The sequence below is a fragment of the Antechinus flavipes genome, chromosome 5 (assembly GCF_016432865.1).
Source record: "Antechinus flavipes isolate AdamAnt ecotype Samford, QLD, Australia chromosome 5, AdamAnt_v2, whole genome shotgun sequence".
Classification (NCBI taxonomy): Eukaryota; Metazoa; Chordata; class Mammalia; order Dasyuromorphia; family Dasyuridae; genus Antechinus; species Antechinus flavipes.
Genome location: NC_067402.1, coordinates 85,908,625 through 85,929,427, shown reverse-complemented (window position 1 = coordinate 85,929,427; position 20,803 = coordinate 85,908,625). Strand labels below are relative to the sequence as shown.

At 36.7% G+C, this 20,803-nt stretch overlaps 1 long non-coding RNA gene across 1 annotated transcript; it reads right to left on the bottom strand.

Moving 5' to 3' along the window:
- Positions 1-6,010: 6,010 nt before the first annotated feature.
- Positions 6,011-10,653, bottom strand: LOC127564936 (uncharacterized). Its single transcript, XR_007954395.1, has 2 exons — positions 9,089-10,653; positions 6,011-8,781 (listed from the first exon to the last, which is right to left on the bottom strand). It is a non-coding gene; the product is annotated as an uncharacterized LOC127564936 (long non-coding RNA).
- Between the last annotated feature and the right edge of the window lie 10,150 nt (positions 10,654-20,803).

Sequence of the window (20,803 nt, the reverse complement as noted above, 5' to 3'; positions counted from 1 at the left end):
AATCTAATGTTTTTTCTAATTCTCATTTTTTGACCTTTCTTGCAGACTTGGACAATACTCATCATTCTCTTCTCCCTAGGTTTCCATTGACACTACCCTAATCCTGATTCTTTTACCTGCTAGACCTCTCCTCAATCTCTTTTGCTGGATCTCTCAAGCCCTCATCTGTTCACTCCCCCCCCCCCCTCCCATGATCTTATCAGCCCCCATGGATTCAATTATCATTCTAATCCTGATGATTCTCAGGTCTACTCCATCCTAACTCTCCCCTAAACTGCAGTTTTAAATCTCCAATTGTCTAGTGGATATCTCAAACTGGATGGCCCAGGGATATCTTAAAATGCAATATATTCAAAACTGAATACATTATCTATCCTCCCCACGCCATCTGGTCTTCTGAATTACAATCTACTTCTATTACTGTCAAGGGCACTATCCTCCTCCCAGTCACCCAGGCTTACACCTCCTATACATGTCCCCTTCTCTGTTTTGTTACTGCAACCTTCCAAGCATATGCTCCTACCTGGTGCTTGGATTATTGTAATAACCTTTTCTTTGGTCTCGTCTCAAATCTTTCTCCACTGTGGTTCATCATCCACTCAGCTGTACAATTGATCTGCCTAAAGAGCCAGTGACTCCCCTGTTGCTTAGAAAATAAAATATAAAATCCTTTGTTTGGCTTTAAAAGCTCTTCATAGCCACCTTCTTACACTTCAGTTCTCCCTTCCCCCATACTCTTCATTACAGTGACACTAGTTTTCCTGCTGTTCCTCTCACAACATTCCATTTCCTGACTCCATGTATTTTCATTGGCTGCCTGCAATTCTCCCCCTCCCCATCTCTGCCTCTTCAGTTCCTTTGAATTTCAGCTAAAATCATACCCACTGTGAACTTTTTCTACTCTCCTTTAATGATAGTATCTCCCCAAATTGATATGTCCAATTGATCTCATATAGTTCATTAGAACAGAGCTGTTTGCTGTCTCCCCATCAGAATATGAGTTCCTTGAGGTCAAGGACTTTCTCGCCTTTTTTTTTTTTATTTTTGGTATTTTCCATCACAGTCTGGGACAAAAGGCAAATATTTGCTGCCTTTAAATGTTGTATATAATCTGTACATATCCTGGGATGATTATTATTGAGGAAAATAAGACATCTGACAGTGGAAAAAAATCAGTGCACCACAGAATTATATAAAAGTCAGATATCACATTAAGAACACGAGAGGGAATTTAGAGGGAATAGATGAGGCACTCCAGATTTAGATCCAACAAACCCATATGTAGTGCTCAGTTCTGACTTATTACCTTGTAATTTTAGGCAAATTTCTTCAGCTCTAAGTTTCTTCCTCTCTAAAATGAAGTTAGATCTCTTAATAACCTTAGTAAGCTTTAAATCCTATTAGCTTAGAAACATATAAGACTGAAGCTATTAATTACTATGTGTATCATGGGCCCTTTTTGGTTCATAGCAGTTTAGTAAAGGTAGGTTTGTGAAGGCTAAGGACCTTTGCCCAGAATGTTTTTAAATGCATGAAATAAAATATGTAGGCTGACACAAGAAATCAATTATATTGAAAAACAAACTCATGAATCCCAGGTTAAGAACCCCTCCTAGAATGGCTTTCAAAGTTCTAAAATTAGAAGATTTCAGTGGATTACCGTAGACAAAACTTATGATCATCTTCAATTTTATAAAGGAAAGAATTTCCAAATTGTTTACAATTCAAATTTGTTTTGCTCTTCCCTGCTGCTGAAACTATAATTGTATTTAGTTTCTATTTACTGTGGCATATAGCAATCCCTTGGGCAAAGGGAAGATTTGGGAAAACAAATTTCTATGTAAAATTTTCTGATTAACCCCACAAACTCCTGCCCACAACCTCACTGAAAATGTAGGTATGACCAAATTGAATTTCCTACTTTAAAGAGGCTTACGTAGCTTTAATGTTCTGTTCTTACTTTAATAATTGGCATCCCCTCACTGCACCCTATGGTCCTTGTTATTCTAAATATTAATCTTTGTTGCCTTGTCTGATAGGACCTAGAGCTAAAACTACTTACCTTGGATCAGCATCTGAGGTGTTTCATTGTTCAATGAGTTCCCAACATAAGTTTACTTGCCAATTTCTCCTTAAAGCAATACATTAAAACATGTCCATGTTTTGCTGTAAAGCTACGAGTTGTAACACATTAGTGTAAATTAGCTAAAAAGATAATGAAATTTCCAGATGCCCTCACTGCCACACAGCAAATGCTTCTTTCCCTACCCCCATCATTGGCACATATGGGGAAAAAGAATATTTATATAGCACCTACTGCATGACAGTCACTGTGTGAGCTTTTTTCAATTTCATTTGATCCCCAACCCACTATGTGAGGTGGGTGACTAACAGTGCTATATAGTATGATCCTTGGTTGAAAGTGCAATTGAGTGGGTTTGTGAAGCCTTGGATATGGAACTGAAACATGATAGCTGATTTCAGATTACAAATATTGTCATATGGAAGGGTTAGATTATTCCTATTTGGTTCCAGAAGAAAAAAACAAGGAGAGATTTGCCAAGGGACAAATTTAAGACTGATAAAAAAATATAATCTTTGTTTAGGAATGCCCTCCAGGTATACTTTGAGGGGACTTCTCCCCCCCCCCCCCCCCCCCCCGCTCCCCAAAGGAACCTGTGACACTCCTTATATGGATCTAGAGACTTTAGAATCTGATCCCTCTCCAATCAAACTATGGTCACTTGGCTTACAAGACTCAAGATATGAAGGGGATTTAAGGTCTAATAAAAGCACTCTTAATACAACCCTTTGAAGTTGCACCCAAAGTTGTGTTTAGAAGGTTCTGTATTATGTTGCAGTTTTTCATTCTTTGTATTTAGCTCTTTGGGTTCTACTAATCAGGCAGATAGCTGGGAGCAATGGATAGAACACTGGGCTCTGGCTCTAGATACTATGTTACCCTGGGCAAATCTTTTAACCCTGCCTCAGTTTCCTTATCTGTAAAATGAGCTGAAAATGGAAAACTACTCCAATAAGAAAATTCCAAATGGGGTCACAAAGAGTTAGAGATGACTGAACAATAATGCTAGGGATTTCTCCACAAGTTGAAATTTTTTTGAGACCCTTAGTTGTAGGAGAGGCCCTAAAATTGGGTAGGGGAACTGCATTTTAGGAAAAAATCTTGCTCAGTATCAGCTGGACTGATTTCCTTTTGAGAGAGCAGTGAAATAATCCTTGGTATCTGATTTGATAAGAGGGCTTAGGTTTGAACCAACACTTAAGTTGTGCTGCTAACCTATGGCAAGTTCATACTCAACTCTTAGAATTCTCCCTAGCTTGCAACAATAGTTGCATGGTATCTGTAGAAGTTAGATATATCTTATCTGAATTAAGAACTTATTTGCACTTCATTTTCAAAGAGGACAAAAGTCCTGCCTCATGAATAAGTTGAATTTAAGCTATAAAGTTATCAGCCTCACTCTTCCAAAGCACTTAAGTCCAGTGGTCCAGAATGTCAGAAGATCCTGGCATCTTTCAGCTCTAACCAAGGTCTATGTTCTTTAGAATGATTATTTAAGCTACCTTTATGGCTGTTGAAACAAGTTCTTCTCATCCATCTATTCCATTATGAGGAGTCTTCAGATACTTAGGTCAGACATCCCCATCTCATCAGGTTTGAGAACTGTCACAGTTACTGAGTTACTAAGATAATCACCAAAATATGGCCACTGCCCTGCTACAGCTTCTGAAAGCCACAGGTGAAAGCTTAGTGCTGAGCAGACATCAGGTGGATGGAGCAGCCCTGAAAAGGCTACAGCAAGCCCTCACACTCAAAGTGCTAGTCCTCCCACTCATACATGAATACCAAATTGGAAATCAAATTGTTTAACCCATGCTATAAGTTGTTTTTATTCAATTTTATGGTACATAAATATTGCATTCATGGGTGAATGGCCCAAGTCTGATCACTGAATCTTATCCCATATCTGAAGCAATGTATCTCACAGAAACCAAGGATCTAAACAATCTAAGAAAAACTTTCAAATACCTCTGGTCAAAGTAAGTTACAAGACAGTGGCTTTTTATAGTTCAGGAAAATAAAAACAGATTAAAGCCAAAAGCAAAAATGTTTACTGAAGTCTGCCAAAATCCTAAAAAAAATTGTTTTCCTACATATTTTTATGTAGGCCCCAAAGGACCTCTCTGTTCAACAGTCTCAACAAGGACATTTTAGTTTCTCTGGAGAGTCTACTTACAGCTTTAGAAATTCCATTTTTGAAAAGGGAGCATCAAACAAGTGAAAATTGATAATCACCTAATCCAGACCCATAATTAGGGAAATGAGTTACATTAGATCTAGGTCATATGCAAAGTTCCATTCCTAGACCTAGGAAGGGTCATGCTCACCATGTCATACTACAGTCACAGAAGGAAGATGCAAACAGTTCTAGGACCCAACAATGAATTTATGAAAAATTAATGTCTTCTTTTTTCTACAGCCTCCTTATACATACCTCTACTCAGAGGTCTTGCTAAGAGGCCTTCCTAGGGGACACAGGAATAATTTTGCTTTGCACCTACAAATGTCAGCATGTCCCCAAAGGCCCTGGTCCAACTCCCTTGCTCTCCATTTTGTTGAGACTTCCCTGGCTGGAGGCAGTTTTCCTCTTCAAAGCAATTTATTCCCTTTCAGTTTTTATGTAAGTTGCTCTTGAAAATCCAGTAAAGCAAATATAGCTGGGGGGAGGGGGAATAAAAAGATATCCATTTAAGAAAAAAAAAAAAAAAAGTTTCTTATAAAAAAGTAGAACGAACAGTAGAAAGCATGCTAGTCAGACAACTTGTAAGAGGAAGTCAAGATTGGAGTTTAAAAATGTGTAATTTTGAAAAAATGTATTTCTCTAACTATATGAAGTAGAAGTGAGATGGTCTGGATGACATCTAAGGTCCCTTCCAACTCTCAGTCCACATCCAACATTACCTCAAGTAGAGATTAAAACAAGGCCTGACAAAAGCTCAAATGTCAAATATTCTAGGGACATTCACATGGACTAGATTCATGGGAGGGTTGAAGTTTACAAATGCAAACATGTGATTCTAATGATTCTAAGCTGTTTCCTGGCAGGAAAAAAAAATGCTATTTTAAATTAGATGAAGTCATCTCAATCTTGTTTTCTGTTGCCTTTAGAATAAAATGTTTCTTTTAAATATAACCTTTCCTGATTTTTCCTCAATTACTAATTACCTTTCTCTGCACTTTTTGGGGAAACAGTCCTTTACATAGGAAGGGACTGAATAGATGGGTTGTCATTTGTACCACTAAAAGAAATTAATATTAAAGACAATTCAAATTCATGGAAGAATAAATTCATTCGCTAATGGAGCCAGATCAGGCAGGATAACTTAGGTTGAAAAATAGTTTTGTGGACAGGGGATCAAACCCTACTAATCCACACAATGAAACAACTAAGGGAAGCTCCTTATCTCCTAATTCCCACAAGACTGAAGGTGGCTGGCAGAGTTGCAAATTAGAAATGAGTGATTTTTCCAGTCTGGCCTAGTGTCCTGAATATATCAGTCACTAAAGAAGAACACAATGGTAGTGGTCACCTGCAAAGTTCCATTTATGACTATATCATTAGACTTTGCATTGAGAGAAATTCTAATTACTTTCATCTAGAATATATTATATATTTTTCCACCTATTTTTTTTTAAATATCTATTACGGAGCACAGCTTCTACATTTGTTTTAATGACAAACTAGAGGGATACTTAGATATAGATGATATTTTTTGGATATTTTAAAGGGAATATAGAAACTCCCACTTTAAAGCAGTCTGGAAATTCTAAGTTATTCCTTAAAAACTGGAAAGCCTGGATTGATTTGTTTATATTGGATTATTTCTCTTCACTTTTTTTTTTTTTTTAAACCTTCTAGTTCCAGGACATCAGGACAGTTTTCTTGGTTTTCTGAAAAATGATATCTAGGGCTCTTTTTTTCCAACATGATTTTCAGGAAATCCAATAATTCTAAGATTGTCTCTCCCAGATCGATTTTCCAGGTCAATTATTTTTCCATTGAGGTATTTTACATTTTCTTTTTTTTTTTTCATTTTATTTGTTTGATTCTTGAAGTCTCATCGAGTCATTCATGTCCATTTGTAACTTTTAGTGAATTATTTTCTTCAGTTAGCTTTTTTTAATCTCCTTTTGCATTTGGCCAATTGAACTTTTAAATGAGGTGTTTTATTCATTAGATTTTTTCCATTTCACAAATTCTGTTTTTCATTGGTTTCTTTTTCATATTTATTTTGTAAGGAATCATATGCTTTTCCCATTTCATCAAATCTATTATATTATCTATTACATTCCCAGGAATCCATCTTACATAAATTCAAAAACAAAATTCTAAAGAGAAAAACAAGAAAAAATTCTACAGAAATATTGAAATAATCAGAAATATATGCAATATAATACATACCCTGAAGCTCCTAACTTCTGCAACTAGGAGAATTGCAAAGAAGTCTGTCTTGTCACCTCTTGCTAGTTCTGTCATTTTTTATATTCAATTATTATTTTATGGGGGTTGTTCTTTTGAAATTAATAGTTAATATAATTATGTTTTTCTTCGTCTCTGCCATACTTCACTGCATCAGATAATTTAAGTCTTTCCATACTTTTCTATATTCATATTGTTCCTTTATGGCATTGTGATATTCTATTATATTTATATGCTGTGACTTTATCCTTCAAACAATAGGAATCTGTTTACAATTCTTTGGCACTTCAAAAACAAACAACAACAACAACAAAAAAAAAACTTAGGAGCTTACTTTATATGCAAAATAAATGACTGCCATATGAATCGTGTGACTAGTTAACAACAGGTTAAACAGTACTTCAACGCAGGATTTCTTGGTTCTAAAACCAGCCTGCATAACACCCCAGAGCCCTATTCTTTCCTGATGCTGAAAGATCTTAGTATAGCTATCATCACCCCCATATATCTGCACACAGGAACAATGGCTCCTATATATTAGAGGCCTCCCCCCTCAGCAGGGCTGAGAGGAAGCTATTTTAGCAATTATCTGCTGTCATGGTTTTATAGCTCAAATATAGGGTGTGGAGATTAAAATTCTCCCACTTATAGTAAAAGACTGAGGCACAGGTCTGAGTCAATAGCACTTTAATAAAGGGCCCATGGTCTCTTCTACTTCATAGACCTCAGGTCTTCCTCATGATCTGAAATGCCACTTCTATGTCTAGTCATTCCAGGACCACTGTACCAAATACAGAATAATTCCATCAAATAAGCAAAATATGTCAGCAGTGTCGCAAGTTGGATGAAGCAAGAAATATCTCCACATAAGACGGCCAGGAGGAAATGATACAAGCTATCAGTCAGTGACTTAAGTGGTCATAGGATGATCATTTGCTCCTAACTGGACAAGTGATTGATCTGGAGGTAAAGACTATTTGGAGAGACTTTCTATGCAGGTGTCACCTCTGCCAGGAGAGGCTTGGTCATCATAAGTATAAGAAGGTAACTAAAGGCTCCCTCACACTTGTTTTGCCTTAAGCAAGTGAATGTAGGATCTGCAGTTCACAGCTCTGGGGGTCTTACATAACACAACTTTGGATTAATTATATTAGTATTTTTTGGAATAAAGCAGGGGTTCAAAAGCAATCATTTCTCATTCCCTGCTTTGATGCACAGAAAGACACCAGTCTTTCTATGTATCATTACAATCTAAATGCATGGAGGGAGGTCTTCCATGGGAGGCAGAAGGGGTCAGTTATTTTGGCCTTCCACCCTTTTTTTGCCTTGTGATAACCACCAAGCCCAGCACAGAGGTGAGGTGACACAGACGTGGAAGGTCCCTCCAAAATATTTTTTTGTACCTCCAGACTAATCACTTGTCCAATAGGAACAAATGATCATCTTATGACCACTAGGTCTCCGACTGATAACTGGTACCATCTCTTCCTGCCCAAATTAAGAAGCCTGGCCGTCTTATGTGGAGATATTCCTTGCTTCAATCAACTTGTGACACTGCTGACATTATTTTGCTTACTCACTGGAATTATTCTGTATTTGGTACAGCTGTTCTGGAATGACTGGATATCTAGCCCCATAAAAATGATGCCTGAAAGTAGCATCTCAGATCATGAGGAAGATTTGAGGTCGACTTAATTAGAAGGAACTTTAAAGTGTTATTGGCTCAGACCTCTGCCTCAATCTTTTATTGGAAGTAGATAATTTTAATCTCCATAAAGGCCCAACAGCATCTCCCTCATGTTGTGGTTCAACGCTGATCTTTGGTCCAAAAGTTTATTTATTTATTTTTTTTAGTACCTTTCATCTCAGAGTTGGTTTTTCATGGTAGATAGATAATTTCTGTCTCTTAGCAATTAAACATTGTTGTTTGACCAACCCTGATTTTCCCTCAACTGTCCTCCTAATTTTGCCATGAAAGCCAACTGCATAGATCTGTTCAAATTACTTATTATTTCCCATGATAATTAGGAAGAATCAGGCATCCTTCAACATTACTATAAAATGGGGGAAGTGGGAAAATAAAATCTATTGCATCCTAAGTTCAAGACAACAGAGATGGACATGACCCATGCAAAGAGTTATTTAAAAAAATACGTTTACTTACCTTACAAAACTAGTTGTTACACAGACCAACACCATCTCCCTCTTTCTTCATGGAGACATACTGGTAATGGTAAGCTGGTATAGAGTCAATGGGGTAAGGAAGGTGCTAGGTAATCTGAGGAAGCAAAATTCAGGCTTTTACTCACTGACAGCTTTACCAGGCATGCAACACCATAGCAAAACTGTACCATCCTTGCTACAAGGAAACATTTGTGTTCTAACTGCTTACAAGATGAAAGGCCTACTAAACACAACAGTTTTTCATTAGTACTTACATGGCTTTTAAAGGTCTGTGTCAAAGATTTTAGACATCTCCTTTGTACTATGTGTGTATATAAATCCGATCAACCCCAATACAGAGTTCCACACAAAAGAATTCCAACAGTGACATAATGCCTTAATGAAAAGTCCAAACTCCTTACCTTAACATCCAAAGTCCTCAGGAACATCATGATCATCATGTTTACTTTAGCAATTTTTTTTTTCTGCATTGCTCAAAAGAGTCCAGAAGCATAGTTCTCTTCATTGCTTCTTTTATTTTACAAAGGGTGAACTTAAGTAAAAAATATCAGTTGCTTTGCTTTTCGAGAATTCAAATTCCCTATCAAACACAGAGACCCATGCGTAGATTCCATCCCTAAGGGATCTGTCAGCAGTGTTTGAAAGGCTGTGGGAAAATGAAAAGAGGCATAAGAATAAAGAGCAAGGATTCCAACTTTCAAAAAAAGAACACAATCTCTCATTGCTCACAGAATCTGACTTTGAAAATAAGCCAATAATGCCCCAATGATGAAAAGACAACATGTGCTCAAGTATGAGGTCCATATCTAGGTACTATATAGACACTGACACAAGAAGACAAAAAGCAGATACTTAGGACCAGCCATGGTCTCTTCAACCTGTACTCTTTAAAGAGTCCAAATTTCCACCTACTCCTGCCTCACCCCCAAAGGCCTTTCTTCACACTGCAATGAATAGATAGATCTGGAAAGTAGTTTAAGAGCCATAGTCCAGGTCAGATGTTGAGTCTGGAAAGAGTCAACACATTACTTTCAAAATGGCCTTTTTAAAAAATGTTTTAACATCTTTTCCCTCTGTACATTAAATAAAAGTTTCAATGTACATCATTGATAAGCATTTTCTTATCCTTTACTAAGAAAGAAGCATAATCGAGAAATAAATCCACACAGAAGCCATGCCTAAAATTTCTCATTTTATACCCAAAGTCTATCAAACAATTGTCAGGAGATGTCCATTGCTTTGATTAAAAATTGTTTTTTCTCAAGATGACAGGAAAAAATAATGATGAATGTTGGAGGGGATGCGGGAAAACTGGGACACTAATGCATTGTTGGTGGAGTTGTGAACGAATCCAACCATTCTGGAGAGCAATCTGGAATTATGCCCAAAAAATTATCAAATTGTGCATACCCTTTGATCCAGCAGTGTTTCTATTGGGCTTATATCCCAAAGAAATACTAAAGAAGGGAAAGGGACCTGTATGTGGCAAAATGTTTGTAGCAGCCCTGTTTGTAGTGGCTAGAAACTGGAAAATGAATGGATGCCCATCAATTGGAGAATGGCTGGGTAAATTGTGGTATATGAATGTTATGGAATATTATTGTTCTGTAAGAAATGACCAGCAGGATGAATACAAAGAGGACTGGCGAGACTTACATAAACTGATGCTAAGTGAAATGAGCAGAACCAGGAGATCATTATACACTTCGACAACGATATTGTATGAGGACATATTTTGATGGCAAAAGAAAACATTTTGTGTGTATTATACAAAGAAACCTGAGTTTCAATTGATAAACGATGGACAAAAGCAGCTACACCCAAAGAAAGAACACTGGGAAACGAATGTGAACTATCTGCATTTTTGTTTTTCTTCCCGGGTTATTTATACCTTCTGAATCCAATTCTCCCTATGCAACAAGAGAACTGTTCGGTTCTGCAAACATATATTGTATCTAGGATATACTGCAACATATCCAACATATAAAGGACTGCTTGCCATCTAGGGGAGGGGGTGGAGGGAGGGAGGGAAAAAAAAATCGGAACAGAAACGAGTGTCAATATAAAGTAATTATTAAATAAAAATTTAAAAAATAAATAAATAAAATAATAAAAAAAAAAAAGAAAAAAGAAAAAAAATTGTTTTTTCTCTCTGAAATGTTGTCATTGCATAATTCATTCTCCTGGGGGTTTTTATTTAATTTTTTTGTTTTTACTCTTACTTTACTCTGAAACTAAATCAAGATTCTCCAAGTCATTTGTCACTTATATGGCATAAAAAAATTCAATTCTATCAATGCACCAGACTTTCTAGAATTGATGAACATTTGCTTAGTTACTGGGTTTTGTTTCCCTCTCTCCCCTTTCTTTTCTTTAGACATCCTTTAAGATCAATAAAAGTTTGATCTGCTTATAACTATCTTCTTCCTGACATCCTTCTTAACTGTTTCCTTGTTGAATTTTGTTTCTGCATTAAACTGTGTCCAATTCTCCTCCTTTTGGCTCAAATAAAAGTAACATTTAAGTACTACCTGTTTCTCCCCCCACCCTTTCTCTCCTCATATTTATATATCCTTACTCACACCAGCTTTGAAAAATAGCAAGCCTTATCCTCTAACTCTTTTTATATTAATATATTCCTTTTACCCCTACCTTCTTTCTCCCGTCTTCAACTTCTTGAAACGAAACCTAAATCCCAAAGTTTTTTTTTTCCCCTCTCCCCTCTAGTTTCTTCAATATTATCCTTTGGAGACATTCAGGTTTTGAGAGGGCCCTTGTTTTTTTTGCTCCCTATTTACAATGTTAGAAAAGAACTTCACAATATAATACTATTGGCCAAGTAAATTTACCTTTTTGCTTTCTCTCAATTTTTTTTTTACTTCTCAAAAAATTTAAGCTAGTTCTGTTCTTTTTATAAGAGAGAGAGAGAGAGAGAGAGAGAGAGAGAGAGATTTTGTGTGTGTTCCCTTCTACACAAAGTAGATTATTTCCCTAATTACCTCTGCTTTGCAGGGTTTTGTTGAAAGCCTCATTTTTTTTATTTTTATGAATTTTATTAGATTTTCCCTCTTCCCCTCTCTTCGTCTCCCCCACCACCCATCCTTTTACCATAAAGTCAACTCCTATATAAGTTTTTAGTGTATAATACACACAAAATGTTGGATTCAGAAAAGAGCCCAGAAACATCTATCATTCATTTGGCAGAAAGGAAACTGAGGCCCAAGAAAATTGAGTGACTTAGGTAGAAAGCAAGTTTTTATTTAGCATGACACTTAAAAAAAAAAAAAAAAACTTACAGGATCTCATTAAATTCAGAAACACAAAAGCATGCTAATACATTTCCTGCTTTTTTTCTTGGAACATTTGGTCCTGGATAACTAAAAACTAATCAGGTCACTAAATAGGAAAGACTCAGAAGCCTGGATACATTCGATTGGTCTCATGAAAGCACAGGGTTTTTTGTTCCCCCCCACACACACACCCCTTTACCTATTTTAACAACTGTTATACTTAATCAGCACAGTTAGTACTCTTGTCCTGTTCCAGCTACTACTTAGTTTTCATTTCTTTAGTTAGTCTTTACCTGAGCTGCACGTATTTGCCACTCACTCAAGAGTCTTTTCCCGTGGCATTCTTTTTCTATACTTTTCACTTGATTTCAGTTTCCATAGATACACTTATTGCAGTAAGTATGAACCTCAGAATTTGGGACATTCTGTAGATCTTAATGCAGCTTTATGTTTTAGTAGCTTAAATAACTTAATAGTTTAAAATTGTTCTAAGACTGTTGGGACATGCCATTATTGTCCTCATTTTGGCTGACCCCGTCCTACCACATTATAATTTTCTTATTACATTTGCTTCCCCTTTCCATATAATCTGATACCACAGCTCTTGCTTTCAGCTGTGCTTTATTCATGACCACTCTAACTCCCAAAAAGTGCTCTTCTTTATAGCCTGTCTTCCTTTAAGATTCAGTATAAAAACTACTTTTTTCCAAAAACCCTTTCCCTTGTCTCCCCCCCCCCAAAAAAAAAAAACCTATAGTTTTTTTTTTCTGTTTTCTTAATCATAATGGAAGCTTGAAATCAGACCTCCTGTTCTTGTTTGTCTCCCCAGTCCTTATAGCACAGCACCTCACGCATAAGAGTTTAATAAATGTGTATCTCTTAAAAATTTAGTCACAGATTCTTTCAAAAGGAGCAAGAAACGTGTAACAATTGCACAGACTCAATTAAAAATTAATTTTCTAAAAGGACCAAGTTTCTAGAAGAAATTTTGTAGGTGATAAAATAGAAATAAAAGCTCTGGAATGAAGAATTGGAGGGAAAGCAAGCTATTTAGAAGAAAAAGTGGTAAACCTTATTACAGAAACACTCCTTTACTATAGAAAAAGACCAAACAAATCAACAACTCCACAAGACTGCAAGAAATTGGAATAGATGTTAGAAATTGATAACATAAGACATTGTTTATCAAATATAACTGAGTTGAAACAGGTCAAAAATATTTATGCACTTAACATCCTGAAAACCATGATTTTTTGAAATCCTTTATATTATTTTCATAATTATTCCCATCATAAAAATGGAAAATGCCTATTAGAACTAGAGTAACAAAGTGAAAATACTCAGAATATACCCTTCATATCTCATGAAACAAAGAAGAATCCCAGGAATTATTCTAGTCAAGTCCTGAGCTCTCTGATCCAACACGGGGGTGGGGGGGGGGGGAATGCTACAAATACCTATAAAGGAGTAGTTAAATATCAAATTCAGAGAGTCAATATCATGCTTACTCAGAGTTATCCAGAGTTTATTAATGGGCAGCAGTCAGATGACCTTACTTATTAGATTTAATGAACTGAGACCACACCACCTTGTACAATGCAAATTGGATAACAGGTGGCAAATTAACAATATCCACCAAGATATATGCCTCTTAGATTTGTTTCCCCCTCCCCCCCGCTGATATTGAAGAGCAAAATAAATGATATTAAATTTCTAATCTATAAAGAACACTGGCTATCTTGATAACAAAAACAAAGGGAAATAGCAAATAAAGCTATCTAGTCATGAGCAGCCTATTTTCACTCTCAAACTTAGCTTTGATTATAGGTAAAAAAAAGTTCAGCTATTTACTGTTGTTTGGTCTCTCTCAAGCTCATTCAGTTTTAATAATTATTGATATTCCTTCTTTTTAACTGGTCCTTTTGGTTTCTAGTTTACTCAGGAACTGCCATCCCCAGCTATGCTCACACTAACTTCCCATATATCTCCTCTTTCCTCCCTGCGCATGTGACCTGGGATATGGAGAAGAGGAGGACCGTGTCAATTTAAGCAAAATACTATAGTATCCTTGTTTCCTCCCTCCTTTTTCTATTCCTGTGGTTGCAACATTTTAAACGATTCCCTTTCACTTGGGTTTTGGAAAAGTCTGCTATCTGAATTCTTCCTCATACTACCAAATTCTCATGTGCAAGAATTAGAAACTGCCCTCCCTGGGAGCATGGAGGTATAAGATTACTCTGGTAATACTATTGATCACACACGAATTGGGGCGATATTGCCAAATGTCCTGGATTGGTTGGTAGCTTTGTGAGATAATGGGTGGGAAATCGACCTTAAAATGCAGTCTTTTCTGGTTGGGGTGGGGAGGAAGTAGATGGAAAAAAAATTCCACAGAATTCCTGACAATTGGAAATAAGTTGCTATCATATGAAATCTAAAGAAAAAGTGCAGATGGCTTTGCTCTTGTGGTTTGAGCAACCTCCATTGCTATGAGTTTTTTGAAGGCTCCCAACCTCTTCTCAAGTGTGCCCTTCCAGGTTACAGTCCTAAAAGATCTAATTCCAAGTTTTCCAGCAGCCTCTTCCCCCAAGTCCTTCTAATTCTACCCAAAAGGGATTCATGTTTTTGGAGACTTTGAGACCATACTGTCTAAAGTATACCTTGTACAATGCAAATTGGATAAAAGGTGGCAAATTAATCAGGTCAGACTGAATGGAGCCTTAGGTAGGCTCTAATCATTAGCCAGAATTAGCTTTAAGGCTTCTGGATCTGCAAGTTGTCCAGAACATCTCATTCATCATCTTTTGAAAAGCAGTTGTTTGCCCGTTATTGGCACCTGCAATTAAATAGATAACATGGAATTATTTAATCACCTTTTATCTAGTTACCTATTGTGAATTGGTTGATGCAAGATAGTAACTAAAAACATAGATAAAGGCACAAGTGGCCTCTATTTTTTTTTATTTCTTCAATTGTATATATATATTTTTAGAAGTCCAAATTTAGTAGTATCCAGATAAACAATGAAAAGGTTTTTTTTTTTTAATCTGCTCAAATTATTAAATTTTTCTTAAGAGTTTTTTTTTTATATAACTTTTTATTGACAGAACTTATGCATGGGTAATTTTTTTTTTTTTTTTTTACATTATCCCTTGCATTCACTCAACTTCTGTTCCAACTTTTCCCCCTCCTCCCTCCACCCCACTCCCCTAGATGGCAGGCAATGTTATACATGTTAAATATATTATAATATATCCTAGATACAATGTGTCTACGTAGAACCGTACAGTTCTCTTGTTGCACAAGAAGAGTTTGGCCTCTATTGTTAAATAGAAGTATAGATTTGAAATTGTGCCTTTCCAGACATCTCAAGGGAGTGAATCTCTGGCATTATCATAATCCATTTGTGAAGGGCAGTGAGACATTCAGTCTAGGCCCTAGAACCCTGCACCTTTTCCACTAGTTTTTTCAGATTAATAATGATCTTAACTCTAAGAAATGGCATTCTACCTAAGTTTATTGATTAAAGCTCTCATGGGGGGTGGAGCAGAGGTGTTTTAAGAGGAAGTCCTGCCAGTAGGTTGAGTTGTGGACTATGTGGCAGATATGAGAGACTGAGGCAGAATAGATCTTAATCTACAGATTCTGACTGAGAATTCTGTTGCTTTAATAGAACAATGCCATTCCAACTAAAGATGAAAAGCTACTTCCACCTAATTGGGAGCCTTGTGCCTAAATCCCAGGTAGCAAACTGAATCTTGTAGCACATCTCAGGCCCAGATATTCATCCTTGCTTGTTAGGGGGCCTTCTTGAAGGCTTAGCCTGAGAAAATACTAAACAGGGTTAGAGCAGGATGATGGATAGCAGCATTGAATAAGAATGGGTACTAGCAAGACTGGTGTTGGTACCTATCGATCCATTGTGTATGTACTCAGGGCCTATTTCCCACTAGACAGACTGATTGTTGACATTGCCAAGGACCTCAGGGTGTTTGCTGTCATGCATGAGGATACCTTGACTATTGATGAATGCACAGGTATGAGCACAAAGATCTGAGGAGACCCTCCCCAGCTTCAACTTGGCTATAGTTCTTTAGGTTTATATGTGGCACTGAGAGCAATAGGGTGTACACACACACACACACACACACATTTATATTTATATTTAAAAAAAAAAAAAAAAAAGGCAGATGGAGGGGAGTTCCTGAACATGATTGCCAATGAATCTGCCAATGAACAAATTGGCAATAAAGCTGTCTTCTTTCCCACTCCTCTGGCTGACTCTTCTTCTCAAGAACACGGCTGGCCAGGTCCAGCAGTACTCTCAAGACCGGTAATGGTAAGACCCCTGGCTGCTGCCAGTGGTAGGATCTGGACACTTGCTTATCAACACTCATCCTTCAACACCCAAGTGCCAAAGCCAGGCCCCTAACCCCTCAGAATCCAAGTCCGATGAACTATGTTACCCCAGAAGGCAGGATTGAAAAAGGGCTCATTCTTTCAGTTTCTGGGACCCAGTCTCCAGAAAGACTTAACCAGTGCATTGCTTTTGGACACAGACATGGGCTGATCTTCCCTGGACCTTTCCTATTCCCTCTCCAGCATATTTAATCCAGGCTTCATCTTTTCTCATCCTCCCCATTCCTACGTGGCTCCATAGATTCTGGATAAATAACCTCAGGGAACCCCTCAAATGTAAAGTTTCCTAGCTTCTGAAATGGTTTCAGACAACATTTTCCCAGAAAGGTCTTGGGAAACCAATGAGGTGGTATTGTTGCAGGCACTTCTAATATAGCATGGGAGAGGTCAAAGTGACAGTTGTGTGAAACTGTGTTCCCTTTAATCTGTAAAATTATCACTGAAATTGTGTCCCCTTTTGATCTGTAAAATAAGGGAGATTCCTGGTCTCCCAGGCTCCACAGTGTCTATGGGAGAACATTTCTCAGGCTGGGCCTTTTTAAGGCAAAGCACCCGCCCTCTCTACTCCCCGCATTGATAGCCAGATCCCCATTCAAATTCTATTGGGAAATCTGGGCCTGATGTTGAGTGAAATCCCAGGATAAGTATCTAGGACTGGGGGACATTGGCTTTCTTTTCAACCTGAAATCCGGGTTTCAGATTTCCTATTAAAGGTCAATTTTGGCCTCATTTCTTCTTTGCAGAGGCCAAAAGCAGGACCATGCCTTGTTTCTCCTTGGCATAGCTGCCTGTCAGGACCCCTGCCTGCTGTGAAGACATTCTCTTCTCAGTGTTAACACCTCTATCTCTCTGCCAGGATTTCTCTGCTAAGACCTTTCTCTTTCTGAGAGGACCTTTGCCACTCGAAGTCAGTCTTCCTAGCAAAGGTCATGGAACCTATACAAAAATTGACCATATATTACGACATAAAAACCTCAAACTCAAATGCAATAAGGCAGAAATAGTAAATGCATCCTTTTCAGACCATGATGCAATGAAAATTACATTCAACAAAAAGCCAGGGGAAAGTAGACCAAAAAATAATTGGAAACTAAATAATCTCATGCTAAAGAATGATTGGGTGAAACAGCAAATCATAGACATAATCAATAACTTCACCCAAGAAAACGATAATGAGACATCAGACCAAAATGTATGGGATGCAGCCAAAGCAGTAATAAGAGGAAATTTCATATTTCTAGAGGCCTATTTGTATAAAATAGAGAAAGAAGGTCAATGAATTGGGCTTGCAACTAAAAATGCTAGAAAAGGAACAAATTAAAAACCCCCAGTCAAACACTAAACTTGAAATTCTAAAAATAAAAGGAGAGATCAATAAAATTGAAATAAAAAACTATTGAATTAATTAATAAAACTAAGAGTTGGTTCTATGAAAAAACCAACAAAATAGACAAACCCTTAGTAAATCTGATTAAAAAAAGGAAAGAGGAAAATCAAATTGTTAGTCTTAAAAATGAAAAGGGAGAACTCGCCACTAACGAAGAGGAAATTAGAGCAATAATTAGGAGTTACTTTGCCCAACTTTATGCCAATAAATTCGACAACTTAAATGAAATAGAAGAATACCTCCAAAAATATAGCTTGCCCAAACTAACAGAGGAAGAAGTAAATATCCTAAACAGTCCCATCTCAGAAAAAGAAATAGAACTCCTTAAGAATCAACTCCCTAAGAAAAAATCCCCAGGACCAGATGGATATACATGTGAATTCTATCAAACATTTAAAGAACAATTAACTCCAATGCTAAATAAACTATTTGGTAGGACTCCTTCAATCCCTATTTTTTTCAAACTCCTTTTACGACAGACATGGTACTGATACCTAAACCAGGTAGGCTGAAAACAGAGAAAGAAAATTATAGACCAATCTCCCTAATGAATATTGATGCTAAAATCTTAAATAAAATATTAGCAAAAAGATTACAGAAAATCATCCCCAGCATAATACACTATGACCAAGTAGGATTTATACCAGGAATGCAGGGCTGGTTCAATATTAGGAAAACTATTAGCATAATTGACTATATCAATAACCAAACTAACAAAACCATATGATCATCTCAATAGATGCAGAAAAAGCATTTGATAAAATCCAACATCCATTCCTAATAAAAACACTTGAGAGCATAGGAATAAGTGGACTTTTCCTTAAAATAGTCAGGAGCATATATTTAAAATCATCAGTAAGCATCATATGCAATGGGGAAAAACTGGACCCTTTCCCAGTAAGATCTGGAGTGAAGCAAGGTTGCCCACTATCACCATTATTATTTAATATCGTATTAAAAACACTAGCCTCTGCAATGAGTCGAGAAAGATATTAAAAAGGAATTAGAGTAGGCAATGAGGAAACCAAACTATCACTCTTTGCAGATGATATGATGGTATACCTAGAGAACCCCAGAGATTCTACTAAAAAGCTATTAGAAATAAATTCATAATTTTAGCAAAGTAGCTGGATACAAAATAAATTCCCCATAAATCCTCAGCATTTTTATACATCACCAACAAAACCCAACAGCAAGAGATACAAAGAGAAATTCCATCCAGAATAACTGTTGATAGCATAAAATATTTGGGAATCTATCTACCAAAGGAAAGTCAGGAATTATATGAGCAAAATTACAAAAAAGTCTCCACACAAATAAAGTCAGACTTAAATAATTGGAAAAATATTAAGTGCTCTTGGATAGGCCGAGCGAATATAATAAAGATGACCATACTCCCTAAACTAATCTATTTATTTAATGCTATACCAATCAGACTTCCAAGAAAATATTTTAATGATCTAAAAAAAAATAACAAAATTCATATGGAACAATAAAAAGTCGAGAATCTCAAGGGAATTAATGAAAAAAAAAAATCAAATGAAGGTGGCCTAGCTGTACCTGATCTAAAATTATATTATAAAGCAGCAGTCACCAAAACCATTTGGTATTGGCTAAGAAATAGATTAGTTGATCAGTGGAAAAGGTTAGGTTCACAAGACAGAATAGTCAACTATAGCAATCTAGTGTTTGACAAACCCAAAGATCCTAACTTTTGGGATAAGAATTCATTTTTTGATAAAAACTGCTGGGATAACTGGAAATTAGTATGGCAGAAATTAGGCATGGACCCACACTTAACACCATATACCAAGATAAGATCAAAATGGGTCCATGACCTAGGCATAAAGAACGAGATTATAAATAAACTATCCTATGTTCCTCTAATTTATCTCTCAGACTTGGAGAAAGAAATTTGTGACCAAAGATGAACTAGAGACCATAACTGATCACAAAATAGAAAATTTTGATTACCTCAAATTAAAAAGCCTTTGTACAAACAAAACTAATGCAAACAAGATTAGAAGGGAAGCAACAAACTGGGAAACCATCTTCACAGTTAAAGGTTCTGATAAAGGCCTCATTTCCAAAATATATAGAGAACTGACTCAAATTTATAAGAAATCAAGCCATTCTCCAATTGATAAATGGTCAAAGGATATGAACAATTTTCAGAGGATGAAATTGAAACTATTACCACTCATATGAAAGAGTGTTCCAAATCATTATTGATCAGAGAAATGCAAATTAAGACAACTCTGAGATGCCACTACACACCTGTCAGATTGGCTAAGATGACAGGAAAAAATAATGATGAATGTTGGAGGGGATGCGGGAAAACTGGGACACTGATGCCTTGTTGGTGGAGTTGTGAACGAATCCAACCATTCTGGAGAGCAATCTGGAATTATGCCCAAAAAGTTATCAAATTGTGCATACCCTTTGATCCAGCAGTGTTTCTATTGGGCTTATATCCCAAAGAAATACTAAAGAAGGGAAAGGGACCTGTATGTGCCAAAATGTTTGTAGCAGCCCTGTTTGTAGTGGCTAGAAACTGAAAATTGAATGGATGCCCATCAATTGGAGAATGGCTGGGTAAATTGTGGTATATGAATGTTTTGGAATATTATTGTTCTGTAAGAAATGACCAGCAGGATGAATACAGAGAGGCTTGGAGAGACTTACATGAACTGATGCTAAGTGAAATGAGCAGAACCAGGAGATCATTATACACTTCGACAATGATATTGTATGAGGATGTATTCTGATGGAAGTGGATTTCTTTGACAAAGAGACCTGAGTTTCGATTGATAAATGATGGACAGAAGCAGCTACACCCAAAGAAAGAACACTGGGAAACGAATTTGTGAACTATCTGCATTTTTGTTTTTCTTCCCGGGTTATTTTTACCTTCAGAATCCACTTCTTCCTGAGCAACAAGAGAACTGTCCAGTTCTGCAAACATGTTGTATCTAGGATATACTGCAACATATCTAACATATATAGGATGCTTGCCATCT